The sequence below is a fragment of the Zeugodacus cucurbitae genome, chromosome 4 (assembly GCF_028554725.1).
Source record: "Zeugodacus cucurbitae isolate PBARC_wt_2022May chromosome 4, idZeuCucr1.2, whole genome shotgun sequence".
Classification (NCBI taxonomy): Eukaryota; Metazoa; Arthropoda; class Insecta; order Diptera; family Tephritidae; genus Zeugodacus; species Zeugodacus cucurbitae.
The window spans coordinates 25,297,590-25,318,471 of NC_071669.1; the positions used below are offsets into that span (position 1 = coordinate 25,297,590).

General features: G+C 38.1%; 1 protein-coding gene across 9 annotated transcripts in view; it reads right to left on the reverse strand.

Annotated features, from left to right (window-relative positions):
- The window catches only part of LOC105215883 (sulfotransferase 1 family member D1), a 524,336-nt gene that overhangs the window by 403,185 nt on the left and 100,269 nt on the right, over positions 1-20,882 (reverse strand). The window lies entirely within an intron of this gene.

Here is a 20,882-nt window from a genome sequence, read left to right on the forward strand (position 1 = left end):
TTTTTTGCACTTTTTATTGGTATTTGTTAAACAAATAGTAATGTTTTGTAAAATATTTTTATATACCTACTATTTGAATTATCAATTAATCCAAAATTATTGCTAATTAAATTACAGAAATATCGGAATCATTAAAATGTTTGAAATTTTTATTCTTTAAGTGGCGAGGTGGGTTTCAAATATGTTTAAAATATTATCCAAAAATATCAAAACAATCCGATTAAAATTCTAAGAGACAGCCCCTTTGGAAGTTTCGCCCATCAGTCCATATCAGTTTGAATGTAATATTGAAATTTGCGTACATCTTAGAAATAACATTATCTAAAGACTGATCCATTTCAAGGCTCCCTATTTCTTTTTTTAACGAAAAAACATAGAAAATTCAAATTCGTTCGAGCATTTCGACTGGTGATTGGCGAATGACATGCGTGCTGTTTTGCTCCAAGACCTGAATCGAAGAGCGAAAAGTCTAACAGTGTGATATCACACGATCTTAACTGGCCCAAAACGTAAAATTATCGTTTTACCGAAGTGTTCTCTCAGTAAATCCATTGATTGATGCGCTGTGTAGGAAGTGGCGCCGTTTTGTGGAAACCAAATGTCGCCGAGATCACGAGATTCAATTTCAGCCATCAAATAGTTGGTTATCATGGCGTGATAACCTGTTTTTTCTGGATGAAATGGTAGCCCTTGAATCCCAAATGCGCCAATTTTGCTTGCTTACATACCCATTGAGCCAGAAATGGGCCTTAGCGCTGAACATTTTGCTCGAAATCGTCGGATCTCTTGAACTCTTGCAGCGATGTAGCTTGGGAAGGTCGAGCGGCTTCAGTTCTTACACAAACTATATTTTGTATGCTTTCAATTAAAGATCTCAGCGTCCAATGGGGAAAGTCAATCCGTTATAAGTCCGAGATGATGCGAACGGCTCCGAATCTTCACGGCATTCGTGTACACTCTCAGCTACGGCTGCTATATTTTCTAGTAGTAGTCTATTTGGTCGAATATTATCCAATAATTAATGCTGGGTCGCACGATGTAATGGTGTTGCGAATAATACGCACAGAAGGCAGATTTTGTTGACCATAAGTTGAGCGAAGTGCGCGAAACACATTCTTTACAGAACGTATATTTTCATAAAGGGATTATTTACAAATTATTCAACACATGTTTTTCAGTTTACAGAAGAATAATTATTAAAAAATATGGACACAATTTCTCAAAACACCGCAAAAACTCTTTAAACTTTTGTATAAAATTTTCGAGTTTCTGATTTACATTTCATACCCACACTATTTCCCTAGTAAGGCACCACAATTACAAAATATACGCTAACTACCGTAAGAATCTTCAAAATCACTGTTACTGTCACTAATACAAATAAAGAAAGTTTAAATATAAATCTAATGAAACGAGCTCAGTAAGGGTTTCAAAACTGATTTTGTACTTATAAAAAAACGCCGCTAAAAAGAATGTGCAGCAAAATATCGGTTTCACGATAACATCTAGGTTCTAACTAACTAAATTAAATCTTCAAGAAAAAAACATTAAAAGATATATATTTAATTTTTCAGAAGAGCTTTTATGAAGGTTCGAATTACTATTCTAAACAACAAATTCCTTTAATTCCGAATTATTGTACCACTGAGTCCCTTTGTACATAAAAATATTTAAGAAACTTTAGTATATACTTACATATGTATAAGATAATGTATATAGAACACAACCGAGCACTATTGAATAATTGCACCACAAAATACACAAGACAACAACAACACTGGTGTTGCTATGACGAATGACTAACTAGAACACCAAAATCACGAAACAGCATAAAAATGGAGTCTGAATACGACTGATATTCGATAAAAAATATAATATTCAAAATATAAAAAAAAACGTTAAAGATTTACGAAATATCTGCCAGCACTTTTCGTGCTGCTGATCTGCACGATTTAAAAATAATTAAAATAATTAAATGCTTTAACTGTTAGTTACGTCTAGACAAATAAGAAATCGGTTAACTTTATAAAAATAAATAATATTTATCAAACATTTAAGTTGCGCTCATTAAGGCTTATTCAGGTACATAGGTAAGTATGTAAACCACGAAGTCGAACCAAATTCATATACATAAGTTCAACGAACAATCTCAGTAATTCCAAATATAAAAAATAACAATCTTTATTAATCTCATATCGTCTATTTTTGAATTATTATTATTATCTATCCGAGGTACGATTGGAATCTCAGTGTGCTCTGCCCTATCCTTAAAAAGGGAGACCCAACAAACTGCGCCAATTATCGTGGGATAAGCCTCCATACCGCATGTAAGGTCCGGTCGAACTGACTTATTAGTGTGGCTTTAGACCTGGAAAATCCAATGTGGATCAGATATCTTGGATCGAGCCGAGCCTTCCGATTCGAAATGAGATTTAAGACAGCGCGACTCTTAGCTAATGGGATTTGTGATGAATTCGCAGGTTGGCTCTGACGTCACTGTGGACAGTCATAACTTTGAAGTTGTAGATAATTTCGTCTACCTTGGAGCCAGTATCAACAACACCAACAATGTCAGCCTTGAAATTCAGCGCAGAATCACTCTTGCCAACAGGTGCTACTTTGGACTGAATAGGCAATTTTAAAGTAAAGTTCCGTTTCGACGAACTATAACAAAACTCTATAAGTCGCTCATTATTACCGTCCTGCTTTATAATTCAAAAACGTAGACGATGTCGCATTCCGATAAGAGGGCACTAAGAGTTTTCGAGACAAAGGTTTTTTTGCGGTCCTTTGACATTTTCAAATGTCGCCAAATTGCGAGAAGGAGAGACCAATGGCGTGTTATTATTGATTCAGCTGTAATCTAGTAAGCGATGCCTACGCCAATTACATACATCGTATGTTCATCCAAACCTGATTGGACCAAACTACGTTAGACTATTCTCCTTTAAATTAACGGGATATATTTATGACTTAAATTTGCGTAAAAATGTACATATATACTACGTAAGTGCCTCTTTTATTATATATGAAGGAACCGGTAGCGCTCTGAGCGTTTTAACGATCGTTTATCAATTTGTGCTTAAAATTTGTAATGAGATCGGAGTATATTTTACAGATTTGTTTTCCGTACTGGCTTCAAATGTCTTCTTCTTGATGCCGTATTTTTGTATTCTGACAGCAAGCGAAATGCCGTCAGTCGACTTGAACTACTGCCAAAAGCATTCTCGGCTGATAAACACATGTCCAAAGCGAATACAAAGCGTCACCTATTTCAATGAAGTCTGTCTGTCTGTCTGTAAGTCAATGGAGACGCAAGCCGCTAACTATCGCTCGCACGCTTCACTCTGAGCTGCCGCTTCAGTTATGTTTTGCATGCAAATTACTCGGTCGCGCGTCAATAGTTTGTTTTGTTGCGTCGTGCTTCCTTTGTTGTTGTTACTTATAGCGTTTAAGAATTGCTACTGTGCATTTTGCTGCTCATTAAGGCTTCTTTTCCTTTCGCCCCGAACTCTTTGCTTTATTTGCGTAGTTTTTGTTTTGTTTTGGCTTATTTTGTTGCTTTTCTTCATTTAATTTTCCACTGTTGTTGACGTAGTCTTCATTTACTTGCGTTTTCGTGACTTTTACGACGAGCGACAACAACAAAACTCCATTACGCCGCGCCGTAATCATTAGTACATTTGCACGCATTTAAGCATCGGAGCACGTACCAAGTAGATATGTATCTACACGCATACATATGTGTGTATTCGAAATTAATTACGTTTATAGTTTTTCGAAATGACATTGCTTTAGAAATTTAAAGGTCAGCCTTTCGCTGGCGTTGCGTTAAGCTCAGGTGTTACCAACTGCCAAATGCAGAAAATCTATAATGTCACTTTCGATTGCCATTATATTTTAAAATTCCATGAATTTAAAATTATTTATTTTATCCGGAGCGTTATTACTGACACTTGCGTCAAGTGGAATCATTTCCCAGATCCTGCCGAAGAGTTCTTCGAAACCTTACTGACAAGACTATGGATTAAACTATTGTCAATTACAGAGCTATACTCAAAATCAGATTTTACTTGTTCAAAGCGCAACATGCTTCAGCATCGAAAAGCCTGAAATTATGACTCTCACTGTCCACAAGTTAACAGCGCAAGCGGGTTTGGGATTGTATGAGGAGAGATCCGTTTTCCCTCTCTTTACAAGGGAATACAATTCCCTCCATGGAGGCTCCCCTTGCTAAATGGAACGGAACTCTCGTCGAAGGACCGTACTAAGTACATACATAGGTGTAGTCTTGGACAGCAAACTACTGTGGACGTACAATGTGGAAGTAAGGGTAAGAAAAGCCTGTAATGCCTGTTGCATGTAGGCAAATGCCTTGAACTACCTGATGGCTTTATCCCTTCCACAAGCACTGGTGATACATAGCAATAGTTAGACCGAGTCTGCTTTATGGCGCTATTGTGCGGAGGGCAGGCATACGGAAATTAACTATCGGAAGGTAGTGAAAAGCTCGCAGTGCTTTGTATAACGGAAGCTCTAAGGACTAGAGTAGACGCGGACTGAGGTGTAAGCAGCCTTGCTATTGCTACTAGGAAAACTGCAGAGCTAGACTCCAATGCAACAACCGGCTACTCTAAAGTTAATATCTACGTAGACTACCAAGCAGCAATTTAGGCAATAACCTCGTTCAGCATCTCGGCCAAAAGTATTTTAAATGCCAACGTGGCAGTAGACTTTTATACTGGGTGTCAGGCCACAAAAGCATTGAGGACAACGAGATTGCCTATAGTAGTGTACAATTGTCATCTGAAAACGTCCCAATCAACATTGGCAAACATATGCATGGTCATCACGATGATACTATAAACAGGAGCATGGCAAGGTAGATCATAACGCGTTGGAACTGTAAGAGCATGGTTGGAATTCTCACTGGCCGCTGTCAAGAGCGAGATACCAGAGAAACAATGGAGCATCAATAGATGCGCTTGTTCTAGTTGCATCAAGTGATAACTACTCCTCATTGACTACGTCACGGCACTCCAGTTGGTATCGCAAAGGTTCAAACTTGGTCTATGTGTGGCATATTGCCCTACCAGACTAACCTAACCTAACATTTTAGCAACAAAATTGTCATCGGGCGTTTAACCACCTCTCACAGCAAGGCAAGTTGCTTCGATAAACCAGAGGTATTTTAACCATCTCTTTGATTTTTTCCGATATATTGTCGGAGCTTCTACTACTACGTAAGTTTACGGAACGAAGTAGATAAGTATCTGCAGTATTTGGTATGGTTTGGGGATCCCTCACTGTTCCCCGATTACATGAGAATAATAGAAGAAGCATTCCAAAGTTGATATGACAGCTTGTAGAACTTTGTAGAAGATTCTCAAAAGGCATTATAAAAACTCTAAAGTCCAATAATTATATGTAAATAATTTAAAATCTTTCAAGACATTTTATGGATCACGAACTAAATGTTTGTTTATTAATAATATAGGACATGTGTATTCTAATATTTATACCAACTCGCCTAAGGAATCTTCTGAAAACACAAAAGGAAGCGTGTGCGGCATTTGCTTTGTGGTGGTCAACTGCTGTACCCTGACTAAGTAATAAAATTGATAAGAACAACTAAGCGGTCTATAACAAAAAAGAACAACAACTAATAAACTGGAAAATTAATAAAAACAACAAGTGCGTCAACCGAGAACACAAGAAACGTGACAAAAAAAAACAAATTTACCTCTTAGCAATAGAAGTTTTTGTTGTTTTTTGTTGTGGAATGTGTGAGTCATGGGTCACACGCGACCACCAAGAAGCTTCAAGTAACTGTCCGCTACGGACAACAAATTATTCTGGAGAGTGATAACGAACTAGCTTCGCTGCCTAGTTGTGATTCGTTGCAAGCGGCGCGAAGAACTCGCATTTAGGAAATTACCTTCGCTCACAAGTAATGGGAAGCAATTAGTGATAACAGTGTTTGAGAGATTAGCGCGGAAGTGCTTCTAACTAACACATTAGTATTCGAGTAATGGCACTAGTGTTTTGTTTGTGGTTCAAGATCGTTTGAGATGAGCGCAAATCCACTTCAGTGGCGACTACTCTGTCAGCTGAGGCGTCTACCGCATGCGGCGCTTTCGTGTTTTAGCGCGATAAGACCGGGGGACACACTTTCATATTCTGACTTCATACATGCGTCTAACTACTGTGTCATTTAAGACGTCACTAGCAGAACAACTAGACTAGGCAGACAAATAAATGTGATTATTTTGTACTTGTCTGTATGTAAATTTTTATATTGATATGACGAAACGCCCTGGTTATCTGCTGCAGAATATTATGAAATTCAGACATACAAATATTTGCGTATAACGGTAATTATGCCAGAGTGTACTGCAGAAGGAAATAATGAGATAATTTTGATAAGCAAAGCGCTACAACTAATTTGCTTGCCAAACATCAACTGAAGGTCTTGTCCCCAATAAAAGTGATGGCGATTAAATATAATAATTTTTGAATTGTTTGATTGTAAATCAGGTCGAGGATGTCAAGTGCACTGATCGTTTTGAAGTGAGATAAATGTTTGGATGCACTTTTCGACATGATGACTCGACTACTTTATTAAAAAAATTATAGGAAGATGTCTTTAATTGATTAAATATTACTAGTTTTGTTCAATATCATTTGACGGACTATATTATATTATTGATTTTTCAGGTATCTTAAGTTATAAATATGAACATTTTATCACGTTATAAGATTAGCTGTTTAGACACATCATAAAATTTGTAGAAACTTCCAAGATGGAAGAAGAGCTCAAGAAGTTTTCCATCCATAGATCTATGCTAACGGGCCTTTAGTCGGAAACTCAGAAATGAATCTACTGATTTAAGGGGTACCTGAGTTTCGCCCCCTATTTCCAATAATTTTATGAAACATAAAAAAAAATATTATTTTAAAGATTAACATTTAATGAGATATTACTAAAGTTTGGAAGAAAATTTTTAAAATCTCCGTGACTGTGGTGTCATTTTCATTACGCCCTCAAGGAACTTGGTCAAAGGAAAAAATAATGAAAAATTTCATTTTTGGTAGAGGTTGGCTAAAATTTCGCCGCACATTTTAATAATTGTAAGCATAAGAAAATACATCAAGCTACTTGGCTGTTGTGATAGACGGAAGACATGTTTCCAGTGTTTTAGACGTGCGTACGCTCCGAGGATCAAATATAGACTCGGACCATTATCTGGTTGCAGCGAAGATACGCACCCGCCTCTGTGCAGCAAAGAACGCCCGTTAACAAACACAAGGAACGTTCGACGTCGAAAAGCGACTTGCACTCCTGCTCTCTGAGAGCACTCATCAGCATCTCGGTATAAGGGATCTGTGGGACGGCATCTCAAACTCACTGCGTACCGCTGCAACCGAAACCATTGGCTTTCGGAAAAGTAAAAAAACAGCTGGTACGATGAGGAATGCCGTCTCGCAGCGGAGAGAAAACAGACTGCCTACCTCGCAACGTTGCAAACAACCACAACACGTGCGGGATGGGATAGATACCGAGAGCTGAAGAGGGAAGCGAGACGCATTTGCAGACAAAAAAAGAAAGAGGCCGAAATGCGTGAGTACGAAGAGCTTGAGAAGCTGGCAGACAGAGGTAATGCTCGAAAATTTTATGAAAAAATGAAGCGCTTAACGAAGGTTTCAAGACCGGAGCATCCTCATGTAGAGACTCAGGTGGTAATCTGGTAACCGATGTCCAGGGCATACTGGGATTATGGAGGGAACAATTCTCCGACCTGCTGAATGGAAGTGAAAGTACAACACCAGGAGTTGGCGAACCCGATTCCCAAATCGATGACGATGGAATAGATGTTCCATTACCCGACCATGAAGAAATTCGAATAGCAATTACCCGCCTGAAGAACAACAAAGCGGCAGGGGCCGATAGATTACCGGCTGAGCTATTCAAATACGGCGGCGAAGAACTGATAAGGTGTATGCATCAGCTTCTTTGCAACATATGGTCGGAAGAAAGCATGCCTGACGATTGGAATCTCAGTGTGCTCTGCCCAATCCATAAAAAGGGAGATCCCACAAACTGTGCTAATTGCCGTGGGATAAGCCTCCTAAATATCGCCCATAAGGTTCTATCGAGCGTACTGTGTGAAAGACTTAAGCCCACCGTCAACAAACTGATTGGACCTTATCAGTGTGTCTTTAGACCTGGAAAGTCCACCATGCGTCAAATCTTGGAGAAGACCCGTGAAAAGAGGATCGACACACACCACCTTTTTGTCGATTTCAAAGCTGCTTTCGACAGCACGAAAAGGAGCTGCCTTTATGCAGCGATGTCTGAATTTGGTATCCCCGCAAAACTAATACGGCTATGTAAGTTTACGTTGAGCAACACCAAAAGCTCCGTCATGATTGGGAAGGACCTCTCCGAGCCGTTCGATACCAAACGAGGTTTCAGACAAGGTGACTCACTATCGTGCGACTTCTTTAACTTGATGTTGGAAAAAATAATACGAGCTGCAGAGCTAAATAGAGAAGGTACAATCTTCTACAAGAGTGTACAGCTGCTGGCGTACGCCGATGATATTGATATCATCGGAAGCAACAACCGCACCGTTTGTTCTGCTTTTTCCCGCATGGATAAAGAGGCGAAGCGAATGGGTCTGGAGATTAATGAGGACAAGACGAAATATCTCCTGTCATCAAACAAACAGTCGGCGCACTCGCGTCTTGGCTCCCACGTCACTGTTGACAGTCATAACTTTAAAGTTGTAGATAATTTCGTATACCTGGGAACCAGTATCAAAAACACCAACAATGTCAGCCTCGAAAGCCAGCGCAGAATCACTCTTGCCAACAGGTGCTACTTTAGACTGAGTAGGCAATTGAACAGTAAAGTCCACTCTCGACGAACCAAAATCAAACTCTACAAGTCGCTTATCATTCCCGTCCGGCTTTATGGTGCAGAAGCTTGGACGATGTCAACATCAGATGAGACGACACTAGGAGTTATCGAGAGGAAAATTTTGCGCAAGATTTACGGACCTCAGAACATTGGCAACGGCGAATACCGCAGACGATGGAACGATGAGCTGTACGAGTTATACGACGACATTGACATAGTTCAGCGAATAAAAAGACAGCGGCTACGCTGGCTAGGTCATGTTGTCCGAATGGACGAAAACACTCCAGCCCTGAAAGTGTTCGATGCAGTACCCGCCGGAGGAAGCCGAGGAAGGGGAAGGCCTCCACTCCGTTGGAGGGACCAGGTGGAGAGCGACCTGGTTACACTTGGAATCTCCAACTGGCGCCGAACTGCGAAGGAGAGAGAGAGGTGGCGCACTATCGTCGATTCGGCTATAACCGGCTAAACGGTTGCAACGCCAATCACATACATACAAGAGCATCGAGATCAGTTGAGTAGTTCTGCAGGAATCTTTGCAATCGACTTTGAAAACACAGCTCAAAACTGCTCAAACAAAAGCGTTTAAAGTTTAGGGCAACAATGAAGATAAGCTATTACTCGAATCCACTTTTTTGAAATATCCTAGAGATGTAAGTAGATGGTTAAATGAGCATAAGTACCCCAAACTTTGTTGTGCTCTTACAAGATCCAATTTAACAGTCCTCACTTCAGGACATTTTCAGACTGGAGCACCTATTCTGGCCAAAACTGTGCCAGGCGTGGAGTCGCAATCCTTATTAAACAAATTTGACAGTCCTCACTCCAGGACATTTTTATACATGAGCGTCCATTCTGACTAAAACTGAGCCAGGCGTGAAGCCGCTATCCTTATTAAACAGATGCAAAGGATTACATTTAAACATCGTAATCTCAGCCGCCGATGAAAAAAAGAATATTTAAAGGTCCTCCAGAGAAGATACCTATGGAAAACTCCATAAGAGTCGACAAATCTTGGAGACTGAGTCCTAATCCAAATAATAAAAATATAAATTTACTCAACAAATAGGTTAAAAAACAATAATGCGATAAGTATTAAACCACAAATACCAATAAAACTGCTCTTATAGAGTCAATCAAATATCGACCAATTCATGCCACATAACGTTGGAGCAACGTCCATATATATCATATGCAACAAGTTTAAAAACTACAACAGGTAAAATTGGACGTAGAAAATATCCAACCATTCTTCCATTCTTACTTCAAAAGTAGCACCTCGAGCATATTCATACAACAATCACATCATTTACTAGACTTAATAGTCGCCTAGGGAGGGCAGGATGTTTAAATGAGACTCAATGCTCTACCCCTCGAAACACCCTATCCATTGACGCCCCACTAGGATCCAACACTGAAACATGTAAATCATCGTAGACACCCACCTATCAACACATCTAACTACACATCACTAATACACTACATTCATCACTTTACTTCACTTCACGAGCCACCACAAATACAACACCCACAAGAACACCACACATGAGGACAAAACACAAAAGGGAATAAAAAAGATTGCCAAATAAACCAACGACTTTGTCCCTTTTCGTCTGTCAACCCGATCTTCACTTTTTTTCCAACGTATCCGCGATCGAGGTAATACTCCGTCCGCAGCAGTCCGTATATTCCCTAACGAACGATCCGGAACCATATTTAATCTTTTCAACTTTTCTATATTTGTTAATAAATTATTGGAAAAATCACTACAATTTGTTAAACGCGCATTTTCATTTGGTGTGTATGTTGAGTGCTCCGAATAAATTGGGTATTCTTTTATTCAATATAATTTAAGGCAATAGGAAAGTCCTAAAATCCAAGTAACTTGTTGAAATGGTTTACTTTATGTGGTTTACTATTGAACGTCTGACTATAGCTGTGGTCGGTAAGTGCATGCGCGGTTGCCAGGTTCTTCTGGTCTAGAACAAATCAAAAAAGGTACTTTAAACTACTCAGCAAAGTAAAAATTTCGTCAGTTTTATGGATTCTGACTGATCAGGCTTATGAATGATACCAGTTATCGAAGTTATTTAGAACAGGGCAAAGTTGAAACACTTTACATCTCATATCTTTTGTTATCCACAAAAGAAATAATTGTGATTAATTTGTGATAGGTTTAATGCGACGCGCTGCGGCTTAGATTTATCTTACGGAGTTTTATACCACAAAAGACCTGACAAAAATTCGCAGTGATCACTTTTAAAACCTAATATAAATTACATGTCCTTCCTTCCAAGTACGCCCTCAGTAATATTAACCTGAAAGTGAGTGCAGGCAAATGAAGAAAAGTTAACGTCACTAAGTAAATGGTCATCAAATTGTCATAAAATTTGGTACGCGTCTTAACTGTTAGCCTGAAAGCATTATTGGACAGAAATTTGTTTGTATATATATGATAGAAAGTCTGACAATGTTGAGCATTGAACATTACTGCCTGAAGCGTAGTGAAAAACACACCGAATTTTATGTCAGTCATTTAAGATTACACAAGGTCGTCCAACAGGATTCTGTCACGTATCGCAGTCATATCGATTTTGATGTAAGGTCACTGCTAATATGTATTTTAACAGTACTTTCGCGTTGACCGTCATTTCAAGTTTGTGGCTTAACACATTATTGGAAAATGCTGTTATGCTCTTGATTTTGACATTGGTTAGAGATTCCATGAATAGTCACACGTTTTAATTTTTGTTGGCATGACATTTTCCATTATTGCAGGCGTAAACAGTTGTGTTAGTTTATTTATGATTTTATAGACATTTTTGTTTAGGCTGAAATACCGTTCATTATTGCATAAATTAAATAGAACGGATAGCTGACCTTATGAAATACTTTATCAAGTTTCAATAGGTAAATGATGCTCACTTAGGAACATCACATGTAAAAAGCAACAATCAAAATTATATTTTAAAACTTGCGGAACTGACAGCCGTTGTCCTGCTTGATATTTCAAGCTGTTAGAATATTAATATGAAATGAAACACGCATAATACAATAATTATAATCAATATATAATTGAGTTGAAGACTTGGTTCACCCATAGTAGCGACATCCTATTATAAAAATTTGCCAAAGCAAATTTGTATATCTTTAGGCGGTTTCTACATACACAATAACAAAGGTGCAATTTATTTGGTAAATATAAAAAATTATAAATTTAAATTTAGTTAAATACACTATTTAAATTGGACCGAATGGTGACGACGAACTATTCTCGAATCCAGTTGAAGGCACACAATAAATTTAATTCAAATCAGTCCTGCTATTTAGCAGGAGTTCAGAAGAATTTTCTATATAAAGATGAAGTCCAGTACCGATATTCGAATAGTTGAGATGTTCAGAAATACTTGTTTAAAATGTAAATATTTCCGAACAAAAGACATTAATTATGAACCCACAATCCACATTTGTATGAACGAAAATTCTCCTTATTTATAGAGTTATAGAAAATAATAATGTAAATCATCGAGTTGATTATCACTTGCGCAGTCGCCAGATTCTTCTGAATCGCAAGTGGTCTACCGAGCTCTTCACCTCTCCTTAGTCGTGGTGGTTCTAACTGGTCATTGTCTCATTAGGATCCACACTGCAAGGTTAAATATCTTACCGAATACTTGCTGTAGAAGCTACATGGATGAGGACGAGGTGGAATCATTTCATCACTTTCTTCTAGAATGTCCCGCCTTTTAGATTTGTTGTTTATTTCAGGGCGCTTTATCAACTCATAAGAGCTAATCAACGGCGGATCCTGACTTCACAAAGGACTGTCTTCCATAGTCTAAGTGTGTTTCCCTCTGGGGAATTTTCGAATTTTGTGACGATTATAATGAATTGGAACAAAAAATCTGAAAGAGGTAAGCTTTAGTATCTCCTAAATCATAATTGTTAAATCTGCAGTAATTCCAATACCTTCTAAAGAACTGACTTGTCACACTATTAAGACCTAGAAAAACAACAAAAACAAAAACACAATCACTACAAGCCAGCTGTTGGACACTAGACGATAGCGAAAAAAATTAAATCCAATTAAAATCGTACCACTTGTGGCATCATTGGAGCTTGCAAGTATGTATGGGTGTAGACGACAAGTGAAACGTTGCACCAAAAGCACTTTTCGCCGTTCAAATGGAGCATAGAATGGTGTTTGTGCTTGCACTTGTTTTGTTGTTCGGTCTGTTGTTCACGAACGAATTGCATGCCAGTGCACTTCGCACGTCCACTTGGCGCGCTGCCGCACGCGGCGATACTCCAACACCGCCCACCACGACACCTTGTACTACTTGTAGCGTCAGCCAAGAGTGAAGTCATAATTAAGTTGGCTCTACTCTGTACCACGGAATTCACATTTGCACACTGACAGCTGCTCCAGTGACATGGTGTGGCTGGCAGTGGCAGCAGCATTTTACTATCTACTAGCTGGTGAGCAAGTGTGTGTGTATGTGTGTAAGTGGTTACAATAACGCCCGCGAGGAGCATGTGTTCTTTCCATTTCTAAACAAGTCGCGCTCGCATAAGTATGATAAAATTCACGCGACCGCATGCTCCTCCAACATGGCATCGTGAATACTCTCGTGTATGGCTGCTTGACGCTGCTGACCCAGTTCGCCGGCTTGAACTATCTACGCGACAAGTTGTGACACTTGTGTTATAATGGAGTACGCGAGCCCCACATGGTTCTCAACGGTGTGCACTCGAATGTTCGTGTAGATACAGTGATGTACTAAGTGGTTTTGGATCCATCCTGCATTAGAAACAATTTAATAATAATTATTATAATTAAGTTTAAGTTATATTATGAAAACCACGTTAGTCCAAGTTGTAATAAAAATGCCAGTGAATTTGATTGATCCTTGGCGAAGATCGTAGAGAACATTATCAATCTAGGTCAATGTAGGACCCATCGTAAAAATCAACTATGAGTTAGCCTCGGAATCAACCTGAGAATCACTCTTGCCAACAGGTGCTATAACGGGATCAGCCCGTCCCTATAAAAGCCACTCATCATACCCGTCCTAATGTATGGTGTGGAAACTTGGACGAAGACTAACAATGATGTACGTTCCTTAGAAGCGTTCGAGAGAAAAGTTCTCCGAAGGATTTTTAGCCCTATGCGTGGGTGAAAGGGTGTACCTGATCCGATAGAATGAAGAGCTCTCTCCAGAGATATCGAATATTGCGGCGCATACGAATACAGCGGCTGTGCTACCTTGAGAATAAAGCCCGAATGGAAGAAACACTCACTTAAAATGTACGAATGGAAGGATCAAGTGGATGTAGACCTGGCGAAGCTTGAAATTCCCAGATGGCGCCGTGATGCGCATTGCAGAGATGACTGGCGAAGACTTATTGAAGCTGCAAAAACCGACACTCGAACAAATCCTCTTATGATACCTTCGACTAGTACTACAAGTATCACCAGTTATAATGTTATATTTTAAAACGTGCTGAATCGCAATTGACACGCCGTAGCGCACTTCTCTTACTTTGTATTAAAGGCGTCGTAGTTGAACCGCTTATTATTTCCAAATAGACTCCAATTGCTACACCCTCACCCGTTTCGACGAAGGCGAGTATGGCAAACAGCGTTGTTATTGGTGTTTTCGCTTTTGCCGCTCGATTGCACTACATGTAAGCTTGCCACATACTTAGCTTGCATCATTTGCGACATCAGTTTCGCGATAGCTTTGTACTGAGTCCGCGCTCAACTGGTTTTACAACAATTTCGCACCTACTTTTCACAATACATTTAGCAAATGGTTTTAAGTATATCTTTTTTCTTTACATTTAACTGTTTAACTTCATGTTCAGCGCTATGTATGACTGTGTAAGTGCAAAAGTATACATTGTGATATATGTACAGCTTAGTCTGGCTGTTGGCTTGGTTTTATGAAAATCGCTATTTATTTATTTTTCCATTGTTTTCTACTTTCAATCGCATTTTTCGACACACAAAGTGCTTCGAAATTGTTTTGGCCCATTTTATTTATTTACACTTATGACCATATGGAGGCAAAGCTTTGTCTTATTTATCGCGGCAAATTACTTTATGCTTCGGGGGAAGGCATAGACAGATTACTTTGTTGCACGGAAAATGAAAATCACTGGATGTAGATTTCGATTAAAGCTGGATACATACTATTATTGGATTTTAAATCTTTTTGTGTGTATCTTTCCATTAAGCCAGAAGTAGTGCTTCAAAGGAACCCAGGAATGTGAAGCTCCGGTTTTGAATATTCTAGCCGCGCATATTCGAATATTAGAGAGGTTCCCAGTTTAAGCAATAAATTCAACCCCCAGACTCTTTTTAAACTGTTCGCGAAATTTCTTGAGATGTTATTAGTCATTAGTCTTAAAGTCAAGGGGTAGATCTACGTAACTACAGAAAGTCTCACTTAGACAGCTTCGATTGTCCTTTGTGACACCGAAATACTCCTGATCGCCAAGACCCTTATGATTCATTGACAATATTATAAAGTTCTTAAGTTAGCTAATGCCGATTCTAGTCATTTCGCTGGGTTTACCGAAGATGTACCTACCTAGGTGTTTTAGCCTAAGTCTGGCGAATGCTGGATTATTCCTCTTCATATTCCTCCAAGCAGCTTTGACAACTAGTGGCTGGTTTGTTCCCTACCACCGACCTACGAACTCACCGCACGTTTGCCTATTGGACAGTGACCAGTAAGAATACCAATGATTGTGGCGATATGAGCATTCTTAAGCGTCAACAGCTGGAAGGACCTTTTCCAATCTACCGCGGATCGGTGTTCAGAACTCACTACTGCACAGTTGCTGGTTGTTGTCCTGCGTTTGGCGAGCGCTCTAGCGCAAGTGGACAGACTACTCACCCGATTCCACTCCGACGTCAATGCTAGGGTACCCTCTCTTTGTAGTTTTCAGCGATCTCGATATTTGATAACAGTCTCAGCTAATAAATATCCACTAACATCAAACAGTCAGCACATTCACATCTTGGCCTCCATGTCTCTAGCGGTAATCACAACTTTTATGTTGTTGGTAATTTCGTTAACCTTGGAACTAGCATCAACAACACCAATAACAATGTCAGCCTCGAAATCTAACTAAGAATCACTATTGCCAGGAGGTGCTATTTTGGATTAAGTAGGCAATTGAAAAGAAAAATTCTCTCTCGGCGAACCAAAACAAAACTCTACAAATCGCTCATTATTCCCGCCCAGCTTTATGACTCAGAAGCGTGGACGATGACAACATCTGATAAGACGACTTTAGGAGTTTTTGAGAGAATAGTTTTACGAAAGATCTATGGTAATTTGAACACTGGCAACGGCGAATTCCGCGAATAAAAACGAAGCGGCCACGCTGGTTAGGTCATGTTGTCCTAATGAATGAAAGCACTCCAGCTTTGAAAGTGTTCGATGCAGTACCCGCTGGTGGAAGCCAAGGAAGAATAAGACCTCTACTCCGTTGGAAAGACTAGGTGGTGAAGGACTTGGTTTAGCCTCGTTTTTTTTAATTGGTGCCACATTCTATAGAAACGCTAGATGTTATTCAATTTAAAAACAAAGTAAAAGTTTCTTATAGAGAAAACATTCCCAGTCCGATTTCAGTAGTGTAGTTCATCTGCTAATTTACTTACACTCTCATTAGTTAGTTAGTTTTTTAACATGTTGCTTTGGGTATTGCTTAACCTCTTCAGGACAATGAATTACTTTTTATTCTAGAATTTCCATGTGTGCTGCTTGTTTGTTTAGGCTAACCACGCCTACAAACTCTCGTATAATTGAAAGAATTCCCGAAAAAACTCATTTTGTATGTTTATTTAAGTGGTTACTCACTTTTCTCGTAACACAAGAAGGGGCAAAGAATTAAGAATGCATTTATGTAGACTCAAGCGCGCTTAGGTACTTAAGTACTTAAGCACATACTTGTTCAATATTTGCCAGTAGATGCGCACGTATACCGGGACACACTTCTCATATTAACACTATTCCTGCAACACTTACATCATCCAAGCAGTCTTCCAAACGCTCTGCCTGTCATTTGATGATCTTACAAATTCTTAAACAAATTTCTCAAATTACACTTTGTACACTTCGCACTGCACTTAGAGGATTATCACGTGTCTTTTGCGTAACAAGCGGACATGTGCGGACGGTTTTCGCTGAATGGCATCGAGTGGCATTGAGAGTCTGCCATTGTTTCTTGGTTGGATCTGGTGACAGGAACTACATTTTCTCAATACATTCTGAGCGAAAAAAATGCTTCCTGCACTTCGTCACCTGCTTCGCTGCCACACAATGTTGCGAAAGTGCTGTGAGACACCTTTTCGTAATCTCCGATCAAATATCAACGCGATAAAGACTGGTGACACCAGTCACTGTGATCTTTTCGTCAAAGAATTTGAAGAATGCAAGTATTTTGAAGTTGGTTTTGTTGTTTCATGCTCTAATCTCGCGTATTTGCATTCGTAATATCACACGAGCATTGGTTAATCATTATTTAAAAATAGTTCGGTGAGTGTGAACTGAAAAAATTCACGAAATCACAAATGAATCTAAAAAGATAAGGAACTGGCATATATAAATATAGATAAAGACGCACAGCTGTATCATGTAAGTGATTTGCAAATCTTATGCAAATAGCTGCGCATTATACAGCACTTGTTCTTAATCTTTTCCTGCTGAAATAATTATTCATGAGCAAAGTGTCTCTTATCTATTTGGGAAGCACATTCATTTCACAGGTATTTGTCACTAAGCGCGAAAGATACACTCATAAATGCTGATTGTCAAGATCTTCGCTCTGAAAGGGCGGTCCAAATGTTGATTGATTGTGAAATCTCTGATGCTTTCAATATTGTCACCTCCATTCCGCTACAAAGCTTCACTAAATATTTGCAATTATATCAAATTATAGCTGAGACGTCCAAATCTAAGAGTTTCAATTCATAGAGTTCCAAATTCAGATCATGTGAAACCCATCAGCTTCTATCTAAAAGATTGTACATAAAGCAAGATTCCTTTTATTTCCTGAAGCAAACGATCAAACCTAACACTGAAGCGTCAATATTTTGAGCATACGTTTCAAATGAAAGGTCTCATATCACGTTTCTTCGCGACCAAAATTTACGTCAGAACAGTGCAGAATCATCTAATTGTGGAACCCTATTCCGATTGCGTTTTCGACATTATAATCTATAATATAGAATTAATACGGCTAATAAATTATTTTCGAGGAAGATTTAATGTTCTTCGAAAGAACCAAGTTCCAGAGTATTTTTCAAATTCATTTTGGAAATTTGCTGGATTACCAAATTCAAAGATAAAGAAAACAAGAATGGTTATTTGAATCATCCAGAGTGATCCGTCTTACTCTCTGTAAAGGTTGAGAGCACCATGTCAAAACCTACAGTTGACGCTTCAGAAATATTTCTTCGAAATCTTCCAAAGGATTCTTTATAGAAATGTTTAAGAATAAATGCACTTCACATAACTGTGTACTGTTACAATATTTATGACACGATGAAAGGTGTTTGACAATTACTCACATTAGCGAGAAACCTCTGCCAAATTTTACACATGAAAAATTAATAATGCAAACCCATAACGATACACTTGTGTAAATATTGCAGTGCAAATATAATGTGTACAGGTTTGTGCACATTTTATATATTCCAAAAAATAAAAATGTATTCTCTAGAAAAGTAATAAAGATGTATCTATTCGCCACCGAAGAATTGCAATTTTTTGTGTTGTTTTGTTGTTTGTGTGTCGATTGTGTCCAACATTTCCTTTGAGGAAATGAACGTGTCAAAAGGAGCAATGTAAACAAACAAATGCATGAAAACATCCACAGGAAGTCGGAAATCGCACGGACAATAAATGTCCAGAGGTAATAATTTCCGAAAGCAGTGAATAGCTCGCAGGTGTAAACAATTATTTATTTATTTATAAATTTATGGCATTTCGTCGCAAATACTTGCAACAATTGCAATTGAGATTTGTGCTGCCGATTCTTGAAGGAGCGGGAATGAATGAGTTAGCACTCGTGTAGTGTACATAGACATATAAATGTATATAAATATTGTAGAGAATATATTTGAAATAATAACATTAAATTAGTATACATAGAAGACATGCATTTAACGCTAACATTTTCAAACTTGAAGATAGCATAGAAGAAAATGTGGCAGATTTTATATGAGGAGTATTCATCACTAATAAAAAGATACTTTCCTCTTACTACTCGCTTTGGAGTATTTGACCTCCTTCCGTCAACTATTTACAAGAGAACAGATCAAGAGTTGCATATCAGAGGACCTTTCACTAGAAATCATTTATTATTTTTTACTCTCAAATCTACAATGTTTTGTGGTAACCACCACATCACCAGGATAGGGCCGGTCATTATTTGATCATGTACTTGTACAATACATAAATCGATTAGGAAGATCTAGTCAATATTAGGAGATATCTCAGCATTCTGGCAATTCCGCTATGTTTGAGATGTTGAGATCACAAGGGTGGTGCCTTGTACCCTAACTTATTACTCAGTTTTCACTTTCCTAAAATAAAAGCTCTATGGTATATCTTCCAATCACACTATCATATAGTAATTTCCCTGTATTAGTGGTGATTCAAGAAGTAAAGTTGATTCTTCTAAAATACATTGCTTCAAGGATAGTCCTGAAAAGCCGAGCGAACGAAAATTTTTATACAAATGAACAAATTAAATTACTTTACTCACTTTTATTCACAAATCTATACGGATTTATTCTGCGTTCCCAGATTCAAACCTTAGATAATAAACCAAAATATTAAATTATTAAATCATACTGAAAATATAACAACAATTGACAGTTTATCATTTTTGAAAATAAAAAACTTGTTTGATGTTACTGGACTGTTTTATTTATTAATATCGTTATCTCTAGTATTCATTCATCAGATTTCTATTTCGTAACAGAAATTCGTTCGTCTTGAAAAATCATCTTAAAGATGACGTTCGCAAAATGAACTAAAGTTCCATGTCGTGCCTGCATTCCATTTATAATTTTGAAACATATTTGTTTAGCCCTTTTGACAATCCAGGACATTCGGCGTTGAGGAATGATTTGTACTTTTGCATTATAAATATATATGTAGGCATATATATGTATGATATATTTGTATGCCCATATGATTTCTGTGTGTTAAGGAGTATACGCATTGTTGGGATTTCACCTTTAAGTGCGATGACGTGCAAAAAATGTGAATTAAAAGCATTTGAAAATCCTGTAAATAATGGCACTCAACAAGGCAGCCCATACGCTCTTCAATGTAATATGTTTAGAAAATGATATGTATGTAGAAAGTTATTTTCTTGGAAATTGCAGTTGGATTTTATTTTGAAGTAATAATTTTTGCTACAATTGGGCTTGTAACTCCGGGGTGGTATTATCAAGACTCAATTATAAGATCAAACGTCAACAAAGTAATTTCTGATCCTGATTTGTGGAAACCTCTTTTAAACTTGAAGCTGCACGATTTTCGTAGCCGAAAAATTCTTTAAGAGTAAAAATTTGTTGCTTAACTTTTAGTAAAAAAAAGTAAACCCTATAACTTAAAGCAAATGATATAGGTTATATTGAAAACGAAGGAAGGAATACAGAGTAGAAAGTAAGACGAAATGCTGAAATATCTTGTATAGTCTACAATCAACTCTTATGAGCCCACTTAAATTTTTCAATATTCGTTTCAACTTATACTATGCTAGGTTATGGTCTAAACTCGGAGATCACGAGATCATACTTTGCCATTTGAAACACTGGTATTTTACGATGTCAAAAACTCTTAGGCCTGAATTGAGAATCTTTAATGTAACAATAAAACGGTTAGAGTCTCTCAAAAATCATGCGTCACGCTGTTTGGATGCCTATTAAAAA